This window comes from Amblyomma maculatum, chromosome 1 (genome assembly GCF_055883805.1).
Source record: "Amblyomma maculatum isolate TAMU_Amacu chromosome 1, ASM5588380v1, whole genome shotgun sequence".
Classification (NCBI taxonomy): Eukaryota; Metazoa; Arthropoda; class Arachnida; order Ixodida; family Ixodidae; genus Amblyomma; species Amblyomma maculatum.
Genome location: NC_139344.1, coordinates 161788843 through 161804030, shown reverse-complemented (window position 1 = coordinate 161804030; position 15188 = coordinate 161788843). Strand labels below are relative to the sequence as shown.

General features: G+C 45.9%; 1 protein-coding gene across 3 annotated transcripts in view; it reads right to left on the bottom strand.

Moving 5' to 3' along the window:
• The window catches only part of LOC146204763 (uncharacterized), a 57579-nt gene that overhangs the window by 41270 nt on the left and 1121 nt on the right, over window positions 1-15188 (bottom strand). The window lies entirely within an intron of this gene.

Here is a 15188-nt window from a genome sequence, read left to right as displayed (position 1 = left end):
TGCAAACAGAGGTTGACAAAGTTCGTCTTGTTTTTGTACTGTGATCCTGCACAATCAGCAAAATAGTGGATTGTACTCAAGTTTGGCTTTTGCTTTTTTATTACTTGAAGAAAGTACTGCTGAAAGGTGTGAACAGTAGCGCTGTCATGTTGAAGGGTATCGGATACTATTATGTAGGAATGCGCAATAGGCCCGTCTGCCGCTTCACTGCAGTTTCGAATGTAGATCACAGTGGGGTGAATTGTTGCTTTTTTGCTGTTCCAGTGAAATGACTGTGCAGCGTCCTGAACAATGAAATTGTAGTTCTCTGCAAAGTCCATGAGTACAATTGCCTCGGTTGGTCCGAGCGTAATTTTTAGGGTCCGTAGATAATTCAACTGTGCTTTCCTAATAGAATGGTGCCGTTTTAACTTTTGCAACTTGTCAAGGAGCTACTCCATTGCATCCGCGGTTGTGAAACAATCGTCATGATCCGAGTGAGCAGTAGTTTTCAGAAAGCACCCACTGCTTGTATCTAACTTCGTCATCTTCGCGGCTGTAACTGTCAAGCAATTTCTTGAGTGGTTCCAAGCCCAGGCATCTGGAACATGCACTGAGCATGCACTCCTCTTCTTCAAGAGAGCAAACAGTGAGAGCCATCTGCCGTACACAAGACTCACGTATGGACAGAGCGAGCAGCATGAGTTTCACATTCTGGTGGTACTCACAAATGCAGACACAGTGCGTACCAGCAGAATCTGCCAATACGCACAAGGCGGGGCGTAAACTCGCAATACTTGAAAAGGATGCTTGTAGGTTGGGTTTTCTTGCCTCCACTAAACGAAAGCTTCCTTAAGGTTCAATAAAGCAGACGCTTTTGGCCACCTTTAACAGCATCCTTCATAACAGGAAGGCAGTAGGATATTCTGTCGTCCTGGTAGAAATCCACTATGGATGATTTAACTTCTTCCGGCAGTTGGCGACTTCTTCGCTGATCTGGGCTTTGTAGAATGTCTTTTTAAATATTGAAGATGTCTCGAAAAGTGAACTAATTTTTTGCCGCAACCGAAATAACCAGTTGTTTCTCAAATCGCCCAAGAACGAAGACACAAGGCTAAAATTTCCAACTTTTTCTTTCTTGTTCTTGTCTCCAGAAGGGCAGCTAACATTGACTTGTAGTCCATCAACTGTTGCTTTTCATCACCAGGAATCCTCTCTTGAGATGTAGTAACAGGTGTGCTGGGAACAAGTATGGGGTTTGACACCGCATTGTCTTCTCACTTTGCTTGATGAGCAATTAGCACTGTCTTCTGTGGCCCGCTTCGTTTTCGTCGCAACTTCTAGCAGTGGACTGTACTGCATGTCCACGTCGCCATGTGTAGATGATGCAAGAGATAATTCTTGTTGGCCCAAACCTCGAGAACTTTAAGCCTTGTTTATTCCATGTAGCATTTGGGGCACAGCTTGTCACCTGAAACTAGCCCCAGTGTAGTTAAAGTTTGTTCTAAAGTTCTCAAAATGACCGCAGTTCCCCGGCATGGCTTTTTGTGCCTCACGAATGGGTCCTCGCACAGCTTTTAAAGGGCCACTGTTCAGTCAATGACCTTTTAAGCAAAGGAGCCCAATGCTTCGATCAGGTACCGGAGATAGTATGTGCAAAATGCTACAGCGATACGTGCGCCGCAAAGCAGCAAAAATACAAATCAAAGCTCTCTCATTCTCCCCTTCGGGAATCCAGCTTTCCTGTTCTCTACGGGCCGCAAGGCTGACGTCGGAGTAGTGAACGACATCCATTGGTCCGTCTCGCTGACTGACGGGTGAAGGATGGGCGTACACCACTAATTGTGTCCACCGCTCGCTGCACGCTTTTCCCTCGCCACGGCCGGACTAAATGCAGCGGCACGCGCTCGCTCACCCGTTTTTTTTTTTTTTTTTTTTTTTTTCGCGCACGCACAGTACCACGCCCCACCTCCCACCAAACGCGAAGAAGGAAGAGGAATTTGGCTCGCGGAGGTTAGATGACCGGGCAGCGGAGTGAAAAACATTTGCGAGGGAACGGGAGGTCAGAAACACAACAGATTCGGGTGATTGCGGTAGATGTAACTGCATTATTAGTCTTTTCAAAAACATTTTGCGGCCTTACGTTCTGGGGGTGAAATCTCACAGTCGCCGGAGAACAAAATATTTTCGACCGAAGGGTGGACAGTGGGCCTTTAAGCTGTGTATGTAGTATATTGTGCCGACTGTAGATTTCTAGTTCGACTAGAAATTAGGTCTTGTTGCTCTGGGTAAATCAGCAAAAGTTTGAAACCACGTCTTTCGTACGTAATGTTTTCTGTGGCAATAAGTACCGGGGCCGAAAGGACAATCTTACAGACAATGGGAACCTGTGAAATGGAAAGAACAGCTTGATCAATATTGAAATATACCCCAGTCACACGGGCAAGTTAAGCGACACTTTCACGAAGTGCACTTACATAGGAAGAGTGACACTTCGGTGCTCGCTGTCACACGGCAAAATCAAGTGTCATGGCAGTGCCGATGCGGATCCTGCAGCCCTATGTGGAAAGTAATTAGTTTTCACGAAAATACGTTAAAATTCAATTTTATTGCAAGCAGAATTACCATATTCAGTTTATTTGTGCACTTGACTACATCGTTTTCACTCATCGCGATGTCGCACGCGCTTTTCGCTAACGTGCATGGTTACTGCTGTTTACATGCAAAAGGTTACGCTACTAACTGCGGTTATTTTGCGACTTTGATTTGCATCGTTAACCGAGAAAATGCCGGTAGCGCCTACGTATGGAACAGAGTCACCGGTGTTCGAGCGCTAAAAGTGCACGAGTTGTATGATTCAGAGCAGCGTGCATTTTTCGCTCGAAATCATGTCCGACGACGCTTCTATGCAGCCTAAAATGTCCAGCTGCGCAGCACCCACGCACGGCAGCATCGTCACGTCTTGTTTGCTTGGCGTGTAGTTGTAACACAGCGTCGAAAAATGTCCGGTTTCCGCAGCATCACGAAAGTAGGCAAGAAGTTCGCAGCGTTCACAGCACCGGATGCTACTAGCTTTCCGCAGTTATGCCGCCTGTGAGCGCCCGTGAACGGCAGAGCGCGCGGGGCAAGTAGCGCTAGGCCGTGCGCTCCTCCGTGGTCGTCGCTAGGCTATAGTTGGTTTCGCATCGAAGTATACAGTGGGCGGCGCTTTCTTATGGCCAGCTTAATAGGATATATGGCTCACTTGTGGCACTGCCTTGAGATAAATGAGAATAGTGAGAGAAATGTGCATTTCAAATCGACCACTCCTTAGGAGCGTAGCTAGCGTATAAGTGTACTGCAAGGGTGAGCTGCGCCGCGCCGCCGGCGACGATGGCTATGAAGTAGTGAGCAGAAATTTGCTTGTATCGCAGCAATTACTCCTGCTAGCGACTCGGTACGGGTCAACGATCCCTAAGAAGGATTAATTTCTGACATTGCTTTACTCCAGAGATTATTATTTACGGGAAAAACGAATTCTCGCACACTTTTCTGACGCCGGTGACAGCGGGGCCGGATGCGCCGTAAAGGTGCTGGCTTGGAGCTGGCGGCTTGCGGGAGCAAAAGCGGTGCTGTCTTCGGCCGGCGCTTGAGCGAAATGCTGCCGTGTTAAGTGACGACTTTCTAGAGATTGGGTTACAAATAACTCCAACTTCGTTGATGCAGCTTGAGATACCGCGTACCATCGAAGTGCCGCAGCAGACGAACGCCTTCGCCTTAGCGCAAGCACTGAGAGCAAGGGTAGCTACAAGGTCAATGTACAGGGTCGTCCACTCTAAGTGCGAACACGGCTCCGCGTGGCTACAGTGCTCTAGAATCTTGGGCAGTGTGTCGTCCACGCCGGGGAACAATAGAGGAGCGAGGTCGCCGCCGCGATGAAAGCGCGCGTGACACCCAGGGGGCGCTGCCAGTAACAGGTGTGCCAAGGGGAGCGGTGCGCCGAGCCGAGCTCGATTCGCTTGCATACAAAGACGAGCGCAGACAGTCTTCGCGTATTGATTTGAGGAATTCGTGTTTCGTTGTTCTGCATGTTCTTCGCCGTTTGTTGCGCTTTCTTGGTGTGTTGTTGAAACCTCGTCTGTGCTCTCCACTTGGAACATCTAAGCAATGCGTGCACGACGACGGAAAGACGACGCGACACAAGGGACAGTGCCGGGCTGCAACAGCGGTTACAGCTTGTGCAAGGGAGTTCCTCTCTCTTTCGTGTATCCATCGACGCCGATCGCTGTGAGACTTTGTCACAGAACATCAAGAAAGCAGACAGAGTGCTGAACGAAGCAAGCGTTGTGTATGAGCGCTTTTTTGAACAAGTTTTCATTCAGCGCACGCATAAAAAAATCAACGGTGAACTAGAGTAGAGGCCGGTCACATACTTACTGATGACGCCGTTCCGATCACCTTTCCGGACACACCAAAATATGTTTCAAAGTCGCTGCCAAAAAGAAAATGGAAGTCGGGAACATCTGTGAACAGATAATTCATGCAGCGAAGAGGAGACAGTGTTTACAAGCTAGCTCATGAGCAGCCTACATCTGACTGCGACAGTCCCGAGGAGCCCAACAGGGGGGATTTTGCCAAGGAAAACGAATGTGCCGTCTTTGCCAAAAGTAACCAGGCTGCATGTTTTGCTTCTCACTTGTATTAAAAGCCAATGAGGATTTCCACTTTATCACAACTAGTTAAGAAGTGAGGACAGGTGCTCGCCTTTACATTTGAGATTTAGAGCTTCAGAAGTTTAGTATGAATCCACTACTACATGGCTGAAAAGCAGATCCTGCAGCCTGGTTACTAAAACACCCGAAATATGGTCAAGGATTGCCTTGCCACGCTGAGAAAAAGCTTTCCACTACGCCGAGTGCATGTGAGCTGGATGCTGCCGGAGACAGTAGCAAATTGGCCCCGAAAAAGCTGTCAAAATTAATTCAAAATTAATATGTCGGCCACAAAATCGGGTGAGGAGGCTCTTGTGGCGGAAGTTTCTATAAGAGGAAAAAGGTTGTTCGCAAGACAATTCAAATCCAGTACAGGCGGAGGCACTAATTGAACATGTTAGGGGGCTACAGTAGTGCCCTAGCTGGTGCAGGCATAACAACCAGTTGCTGATGGGTGCTCGTCGTTGAGCGGAAATTTCTTTTCCCAGAAGTGTACGCTGGTGGTCAAGGACGGTACGGCCTACCAAGGCTGATTTGCATGTTGTGCCATGCTTGGAACCTGAATAAATGACTGTCTGCAGAATGTTCTTTTTTTTTTTTTTTCACAACGCAAGAGCTCTCTAAAACACTTTGCTATTCAGACAGGATTCTAAGATTCGCGAGTTTCGAAACACCGCAGGCTTCGAATGAATTTCTTTCTGTGCAACATATTTATCCAAGTGCGTGCAATAGACTCACATAGGTTCGGAAACACGAGATGCACTCATAACAAACGCGAAGTGCGACCTAAGCTGTATTTAGCTTGTGGCTAATAGCGCGCACCGCACCATTATTACAGTGAAATATTCTAGTTCACTGTACCAATATCGTCGCTGGCATTACAGCGCCATACAGCCGCGCAGACCATGGAACAATGCATTATTAAGCAAATAGGCGATCACCAAGCATTAAATATCGAATTAAGCGCACCACGCTGTGCAGATACAACGAGCCGACGCTCACGGCAGCGCAGCCAGCGGACGGCTCGCTGCGCACACCTGTTACACGAAGCGCCCCCTGGCCGATGGCGCAGCAGTCATCGCAAAAAGAGCCCATGCTCCACCCTCGCACGAGACACTGCCCAATATTCTAGAGCACTGTAGCGTGGCTATAGTGAACTGTGGCCGCGCTCCGTGGAGCGCCAGCAGATCCGGCGCGTTCGCGCATCGAAGCAAAACCGCGCAGGCGCACAGGGGCCCGGGGGAGGAGCTTCGTGTCGTCTGCTTTCCAGCAATGCAAGCGAGGTGCCCGCCAGCGCTGTAGCAGACGACACGAAGCTCCTCCCCCGGGCCCCTGTGCGCCTGCGCGGCTTTGCTTCGATGCGCGAACGCGCCGGATCTGCTGGCGCTTCGCGGAGCGCGGCCACGCGGAGCCGTGTTCGCACTTAAAGTGGACGACCCTGTACAACTGGTCGCGCAACTTGGAAGAAAACGCGTGCAGCTGCCTACTGCCAGCGGCATCAACTCGATGATGAGGGCTCCTGCGAACTGTGAGGCAAATTACTAGCGCACAGAAAATAAGATCTTCTAGAACTCCAAAGAACTAGAAAGTAAACATAATATTTGCGCTCAGGAATGAATGCAGTTTTTGTTTCTTGCGTAAGAAAAAACGTGTCACATTTTTAATAATATTTTAACTTGTTTCTAACGGCCTCTCTCGGCCACTTATTATCCGCTGCGCGGAATGGGTGCGTCATCGGCCCCGGTTCAACGTTCATCGTTGCGTGCTGCGTACAGAGTGGAGTGGGAATTATCTGTAACAAACAGTCAGTATTTCATTCTGCTGGTTGTGGTAGAGCTTTACAGCAAGGCGAAGACTGTCTGTGCTCGATGAGAAACTGATTGCCGCTGCATGTGCGCATTTCCGGACGATGGGTCAATGCTGCGTCACAGCTCGGCGACTCGGCTCGGCCTCCCAGGCACGTCGCAAAAGTGGTGGCTTGTTTTACGGATACACGTCTGCATGAGCGGCGTATCGCTGCATGCTTTAATTGAGCGGTGAAGGTGAGATTTTATTGCCCCCAAGAGGCGTGTCGCATTGCTCAAAGCCTTCCGTTCCGCTCCCTTTGCTGCGTGTTTTGCTTACTGCGTCGTATTACCGCAGCAACGTTCGCTGAACGTGCTTTATATATATATCTGTTATTACAGTGATGTTCCTATTGTCAATGGGATCTTTCTCATGAACATAGTTTATAAACTTGTAACCTCACATTCACTCCTTTCAGTGGCAAATGACGCGCGAGTAAAATATGGGAATCATGAACAGGGCGAGATTTATTGTAGCGAAGCTATATCGTAGATATTTTCACTTCTCAGACGCATTAACTTCTAAATACTAGCAATCCCAATTTGAATTGCTTACCTAAGCTCTTACAGGTTGGCGTTCTAGCGATAGCGTTATTCCGTTCATTTGTTTTTGTTGTTCTTTGACGCTGATATGTACTTTGTTAGCAAGATCTTTTACCCTTTTATAATCTCACCGCGTCTCGTTTGGAGACCTACGCTCAGGTTATTATGTTATCACGAGGATTTCATGAAGACCGTGACGAATGAGCGGTGGTCGCTTTCCTACACCCAAAGATTTCATTGTCGTGAAGCGTCTATGTAAGTAATCGTGAATTAATAAAGCCTGGTTTTCTATGCAGCACAGCTTCACTCATTTATGCCCTTAGTGAAATGCCTTAAGCCATGTGATTCTATCCATGTGCTTGCCGAATTCACTTGAAGGCCCTTGTTCACAAACGTGCCTGAAGAAATAAGCCCCAGAATGCGTTTACATGACGCGCGACGAAAGACCAGGCTAACGACGACGGAGGCAGAACGATGCTATGATAAGGTGGTTAAAGATGCCGTAACATTTCAGTTAACGTAAAAACGTAAAACTTGACAGTAGAAATCCATGTCAAGTAAAGTTGGCTGAACAGTTACGGTGTCCATTTTTCTGCCTTATCCGAGCATCGTTCTGCCTCCGTCGTTGTTGGCCTTGTTTTTCGTTCATAAGTAAAAAGACGATCAAATTCCCCGCCAAAAGTACATCCCTGTGACGTCACAAGCAACGTCACGTGTTTGTTGTGCCTCACAGTTCGCAGGGAGCGCTGGGAAACTAAAGCCTCGCTCAGAGTCGACACGCAGGCTTCTATGGGAGTTACGCTACCATTGTAGCTATTCAAGTGTACGCATCGTTTTTAGTTGGTGATAGCTTAAATCCCTTGCCTATTAATAGAAACGCTCATAAAGTTACGACAAACATTTCAAAACATTGTAATTCTCAAAAAATGTATGAATAATATGTAGTGCCCTGTTGTCGACACTACACACTCGCCTGCCGGACAAAGTGTAGTGAGTTCACCAAACTCACTTCACGCCGAGTGTGTTCGGCAGTGAGTGTCATTAAAGTTCATCATGTGACACGATGCGAATGACACTAAATGACACATACTCTCACATGCGGTGGCTGAGCTCCTGAGCCTTTTTGGTGCATTTCGCAGGAAATTGTTTTTAATAGAATTCGGTGGCTGAGCTCCTGAGCCTTTTTGGTGCATTTCGCAGGAAATTGTTTTTAAAGCCTTTTTGGTGCATTTCGCAGGAAATTGTTTTTAATAGAATTAAAAACAATTTCCTGCGAAATGCACCAAAAAGGCTCAGGAGCTCAGCCACCGCATGTGAGAGTATGTGTCATTTAGTGTCATTCGCATCATGTCACACGATGAACTTTAATGACACTCACTGCCGAACACACTCGGCGTGAAGTGAGTTTGGTGAACTCACTACACTTTGTCCGGCAGGCGAGTGTGTAGTCTCGACAACAGGGCACTACATATTATTCATACATTTTTTTTTTTTTGAGAATTACAATGTTTTGAAATGTTTGTCGTAACTTTATGCGGCTGCGTTTCGATGGAGGCGAAACGAAGTGGAGAATTACAATGTTTTGAAATGTTTGTCGTAACTTTATGCGGCTGCGTTTCGATGGAGGCGAAACGAAGTGGCGTCCGTGTGCTGTGCGATGTCAGAGCACGTTAAAGATCCCCCGGTGGTCGAAATTACTCCGTAGCCCTCCACTACGGCTCCCCTTTCTCTCTTTCCACTTTCACTCCTACCTTCCTCCCTTCCCATTATGGCGCGGTTCAGGTGTCCACAGAGCAAGTGTGACAGATACTGCGCCTTTCCCTTCCTGTGAACCAACCAACCAATTCTCACAGTAGTAGTCCTGACAAAAAAAAAAAAAAGGAAAGGAAAAAAAAAAAGATGAGTCAGATGATCCCTGAAAAAAAAAAAAAAAATTCTACGAAGTGTCTAAAGGTACGTAGGTCGTGGTCGGTCCGACGTATCCATTCGAATCTCGTAAAGATACGGCGGACGTCGATATACATGGCTCATAGCTATATGCACGTCGAACGCCACATTCCGCTTGCTACGCGTGAATGAATATTATGTCAGCTAGCTGCGCGACTGTCGATGAGGTGCTACGAAGAGTTCATCCATTCTAACATAGATCACGGTCTTCACTCAGGGTTGTGTACGGCAAGCATCGCTGTCACGCACATATATCTGCAAGCGATGCGACGTATACTGCACCAGCTTCACCAGCTGGCATATCGAGATACGCACATTCACGAGCAGTTTTCGCTTCGCACTAAACTATCACCTCAATCTTCCCGTAATGCGAGCGAGCTATTCCTAGCATTTACGCTGTCTTGGGTTCTGCATCGACCTCCGAAGATCTAGTGCCGGCACAACTCACACACCTCGCCGTGCAGAACATTCGGCAGTCCAAAGTATATGTGAAATGGCATTATGCTTGTTGCTCGCATGTAGACAGAGGAAACAAGATGTTTCTAGTTAAATTCGTTTAAATTCTACCCCAGAGCCGTGGCAGAAGACATGCCGAATCTACCAGAGGCCTGCGCTGCTACTGCAGCGAGCTCGACTCGTCGAGGTGAAGACCTACTGCACCGCAATACATGAGTGCACAACCGAAAAGCCGGAAGCGCGAACGATCTGAATTCCCTACGAACAGCAATGTTCTTTGGTATTTAGCGGAAGACTAGACTAAAATGCTCAGCCTGCATCTTTTTATCGTCGTTAAATTTTGCGTACATGTAGTTTAAACCCCCGCATGCTCGAGGTTAGCGTGACCCGACTGAATTGCCGCGCAGCTTTGAAACGAGCGGGAGATATGCATGTGCCGCCGGACTTATAGGTACGCGGTAGAAATGCGCGCTGCACATTTCGTTGCAGAAGCTGACTCTTGGAATTTTGCAGAGGGTGCCATGCAAGTGATCGTTGCATGTTCCCACGGCTGGCCTACCCCGAGGCACATGAATGTTAACCATGGACGTATCAATGATCGAAGAGAGGACGGATTTTCATAATATTGGGCGCGAAATTGATAGCTACCAGTGCTCGGTGTTAAATTCTGCCTTGACCATGCACAATTCAGTGTTTCAGGTGTGGTCAGTAGCTATAAGTTTGAACAGTTCGCCTTTCAAGTCAACGGCGCCAGCGATGGACCGGCGGAGCGATTTTCCACGCTACACCGCTGTCTTGCTAGAAAGCCTACCCAGGCGGCGTCTGACATTCATTTGCTTTTTGTGGGCCCCGTAATTGAATGCAACGCCTTCAGAAACGCGTTAAACGTTCAAAAATGTGTTCTCTTCAACAGTTTTACTCCAGGCTGTCAAAGCAGGCAGACGCTGATAAAGCAGTTGAGCATTCCAGTTGAAACCAAACATCCGCACATCTTTAGAGATCTGTAAAATCGCCTTCAGTTTTTAAAATTATTAGAATAGGTCACTTTCCGATTGCTGGGACATAGACCCTCATGATAGCGCTGCCACGTGAATAAGGACCACACCAGACCGAAAGCTTGTCTCATATAACATAGCTAACCAAGGTATGCCTTACAGCGTTGTTGATTTTTATGGTGCATAAGCGACTAATACTGCCATGCACCAAGAACAGGGTTTAATGTATTTATTTTGTGTGTAATGACTAAAATATTCTTTAGGATGTAGCTTGTTTAGGAACATCTTAGGAAACCAAAAATGCAGGAAAATTGCACATCTCTCCTAGGATCATGCTGGGATGGAAAGAGACCTGTTGCAAATTGTACAAAATGTTTTCCTCTTATTTTCTTGACTCTGGCGTACGTGTAAGTAAGATATGGTTTATTGTTAGTTCATCTCCACACTCCTTGTATATTGGTTTGTCCTCTTTCATAATATGAAGCTGTGTGTGAGGTGTGGGTATCTGTTTTGTGAAGATGACCTAAAATGTCCTCATTGTTGTGTTTTTGATGGCTGCATGATTTCCATTCCTAGATGACAGGTTCTACAAAGTATAGTTTGTAGTTTATTTCAATGTTTCAAAAATTCTGCCATTTCACTCTCACTTTTCTTTGTATAAGCTTCTTAATGTCTTCATGCAGCATATTCACCCTCTGTAATTTAGCATTGTGGCAAGGTAACCTGGTTATTTCTTTTCATCACCTTTCAAGACAGCTGTCCCGATTTCATAAAGCGTAGGGTTTCTGACGACAGGAACTCCTTGGAAGTCACAGAAATAAATGAGGTCCACAATCATGAGCTATTTAGGGTATGCATATACATGTCCATCGCTCAGTGGAATGGTGTCGGTACGCTGTTAGAACAGGTCTTCTGGTAACAACCATTGTCTGAGGTGGTCCTTTAATGGGCATTGAAATGCCATGTAACTGCAGGTACTGACAGAACTCTTGATCATGTTATGTGATAATGCCATCCTTGCATAGGTATACATTTCAGAATCTGCAGTGCACCACTTGACCATTTGCCACCAGTTTGTGTGAAAATGTATTTTTCATGCATGTTAATTAGTATTTAACAGATGGACCCTGTGCACAAGCCAAAAGTGCCAAGAGCCAAATGTCACGAGGCCACACGACATGGCAGGAACTGTTAAGTCAGGCTTACAAAGTTATATTTGAAATATGTTCTGGGACGTTTCAGCTCCGACTAAGAAAGGTTGCTCCTAGGCCAGGCATGTTTGTACAGTTTGGTCAATGTGAGGCTTACAGAGGTCTATGTTAGGTTGTCTATCACATAACAGGGCAGCCTATGACCGTATGCTAATGAGTATGTCTGAGATGACAGAGACATGGATTAAGGAATTAGTAATTAAGTTTGTAGCAAAGAGCATGTAAATTAACGGGAATCCACAGTGGGATCTGCAGACAAGAGCCATTAATGCTGGCGCATCATACCCTTACAGGTGGAGATTAACTCCCTAATTTTTTGTCTGCTCAAAGCTTGTCATTTTCTTCGTTCTTCCAGGTGAGGAAGATGTGAAAATGATAGCATCGAGAATGCCAGAGACCATCGTTAACAAGGATGCTGATCCCAACAGTGTTAAAAGGAATTTTAGAAAAGATGGGTGACTAGTAATGCTGGCAACAGTTGAAGCTAAGTGGAAAGGCATGAAATTGAAATGCAATGTATGCAGAGATATGTTGCGAGACGACCAGTCTGTGGTGTGCAACATCTGTCTCCGTTAGTTTCAAGTGATTGGCCAGAGCAGATGGGGCTTGTGGTTTTGTGATAAGTGCAGTGTAGTAGCATAGATGCAACCTTGCCCATTAACAATTGGAGTGCAGTAAGTGCATTGTTTTGTTTTTGTAAGATGTTCATGGTTTCCATGCAAACATTACGAGAAATTTCTTCCTAGAGAATGTTTGCTGAAATGTGAATATAATGTGCAATAAAACTAGTGTTTTCTTGCTATTTACTTTTCCTTGTATACATTAGTTCTGTGAAGGAAACCACATGCTAGAAGGAAATATAATGGCATGCATTTTGATACTTGGCCCCGTTGTGCTGGCTCAGTAGTTAGAGTGCTCGGCTGCTGAACCCATAGATGCACATTTGGTTCCAGCCACAGCAGGGGCATTTCAATAGAGGCGAAACAATAGGCCGTCATGCACCGTACGGTGTCAGTGCATGTAAAAAAACTCCAGGTGGTCGAAATTATACTGGAGCCCTCAACTATTGTGTTCCTCATAGCCGTAGTTGTTTTGGGATGCTAAACCAGATATTACATACCACATCATACTCTGAGTAAGATGCTATTCATGGTCAGTTAATCACACACTAAATGACCAATTTTTTTCTGCATGGTACAGCAGCTGTAGTACAATTTTATTTTAGCCTTCATGAAGAATACCACACTGGCTCCACATGGCCTTCTGTCGACCCTTGATATGTATCACAATCACACACCCAAGTATGTATTTGTCTAAGGGCACCTATGGATGCAAGAAGGGGACCGTTACTTTCCATTTGTCAGAACTGAAATGCATGATCCACATCACTCCTGTAATTCAACTACCTGCTATTTGAACTGTTCAGCATTGATGCAAGTTTCAAAGAACTGCCATTAGCAAATTAATCTAAGCAGGAAACCATGCCAAGAACTGCTTCGGTTTCATCTTTAACAACTGTTTGAGAACTAAAATTTGCCAAATGTTGCAAAACATAGATGAGAGGTTACAAAATCTAAAAAACAACACATCCTACCTGTGGCATGTAGGATTTCAAATCCTAAAGTGACATATGTAGCTATGAAGAATACTATAGTGGAGAACTCCAGATTAATTTGACTGCCCGAGCTTTGTACTTTGCGTTGACATCTGGCAGGAAACAGATGCATTTGCATTTCACCTGCACCATAGTGCGACTGCCATCACTGACATTAAACATCACGACCTTGGGGCAAGTAGCCGAACGTGCCGCTGAGATGTCGCAGCGTGTACGTACATGCTATCAACGTCAACCTTTCTAGCATTAAAGCTGTCACATGCATGGCAGATATTCATGTTCAGCTTTGGACTGACAAGTGTACCATTTGTGTTTGTCTAGCATGAAAAACTAAGGAAAAACGAAAAAAAAAACGAACATAATATATTGAAAAAGCACTAGTCATTAACACATAAAGCATATTCGTTCCTTTATTAAAGTGGCCTTCAACAATAGTACAAAGCCTGAACATTTAGGAAGGTGCTGTGTCAGGTAGCTATTTTACAGAAACCTGAACAATTTCACCTGTACCATTTGTGTTTGTCTAGCATGAAAAACTAAAGAAAAACGAAAAAAAAAACGAACATAATATATTGAAGAAGCACTAGTCATTAACACATAAAGCATATTCGTTCCTTTATTAAAGTGGCCTTCAACAATAGTACAAAGCCTGAACATTTAGGAAGGTGCTGTGTCAGGTAGCTATTTTACAGAAACCTGAACAATTTCACCTGTACCATTTGTGTTTGTCTAGCATGAAAAACTAAGGAAAAACGAAAAAAAAAAAAAACAACATAATATATTGAAGAAGCACTAGTCATTAACACATAAAGCATATTCGTTCCTTTATTAAAGTGGCCTTCAACAATAGTACAAAGCCTGAACATTTAGGAAGGTGCTGTGCCAGGTAGCTATTTTAAAGAAACCTGAACAATTTCACCTGTAGCAATGCGCATCTCGGCGGTGTGGGTTGGGCACTTATTTTTCAGTCCACTCGCGAAAACTGCATCATGTGCATTCCCATTTTCCGAGTTTTGAGCTCTGCAGTGCAGTCTGATAACAAATTGTCGCCGACTTATTTTCGTCTGACTGTTGTACAGCGCGTGTAAATAAATTACCAATGCACCTAATAAACACTGACATGCACGTGGAACATCGCCGATCATAAACGGACACACTGATGTCCGTCCAGACATCGGCGCACTCTCGTAGTCTCACACAGCACTCTAGTAGGACGTAATCCGTACATCGCAGCATCTCACGGTAAGCACAAACCACACCTCCAGTAGTACAACAAACACGAATGACGCGATGCTTGGGCTAGAGACACACCGGCGGTACCCAGCTTTTTCAGCGCCGCTTGTATATGTACTACGTAGAACTTGCAGCACCAAACCTCAATGCGAACAGAAAGTGGTGCGTTACGTGACGCATCTCATCACAGATGGAAGTGAGAAAACTGTGAAGAATCATAACTACATAACGACCGTCGTAGACGTTAATCCACATGATAACGAGGACCAAATGAGCGGGCGTGCGGGCCGCGGGCTGGCCGTCAACACAGCGATTACATGCGCTTGCGCTCTGGTCGTGCTTGCCACCCTGCCGCGGTCCAACACACGTAAACCTATCATCATGCCATCACGTAGTATATCACCCATTCTAGGCACACTTCTTTGTAATTTCACATTTCACGCATGGTATGTAGTGCATACCTCGCACACCTCGTACCAACTTCGATTTGTCTACATATGGCTACCAAGTTGTTGCTACCAGGCTACAACCACATCTAGGGATCTCAGATCCGTCCGGCTTTCCCGACGGATCCCAAGGGACCCGTCAGACGAACCCCACCGATCGGGTCCGTCCGCCGTACCTCTGAAAAATATTTCCCGGATCCGTTCGACGTATTCTGAAGAAAAACGCAC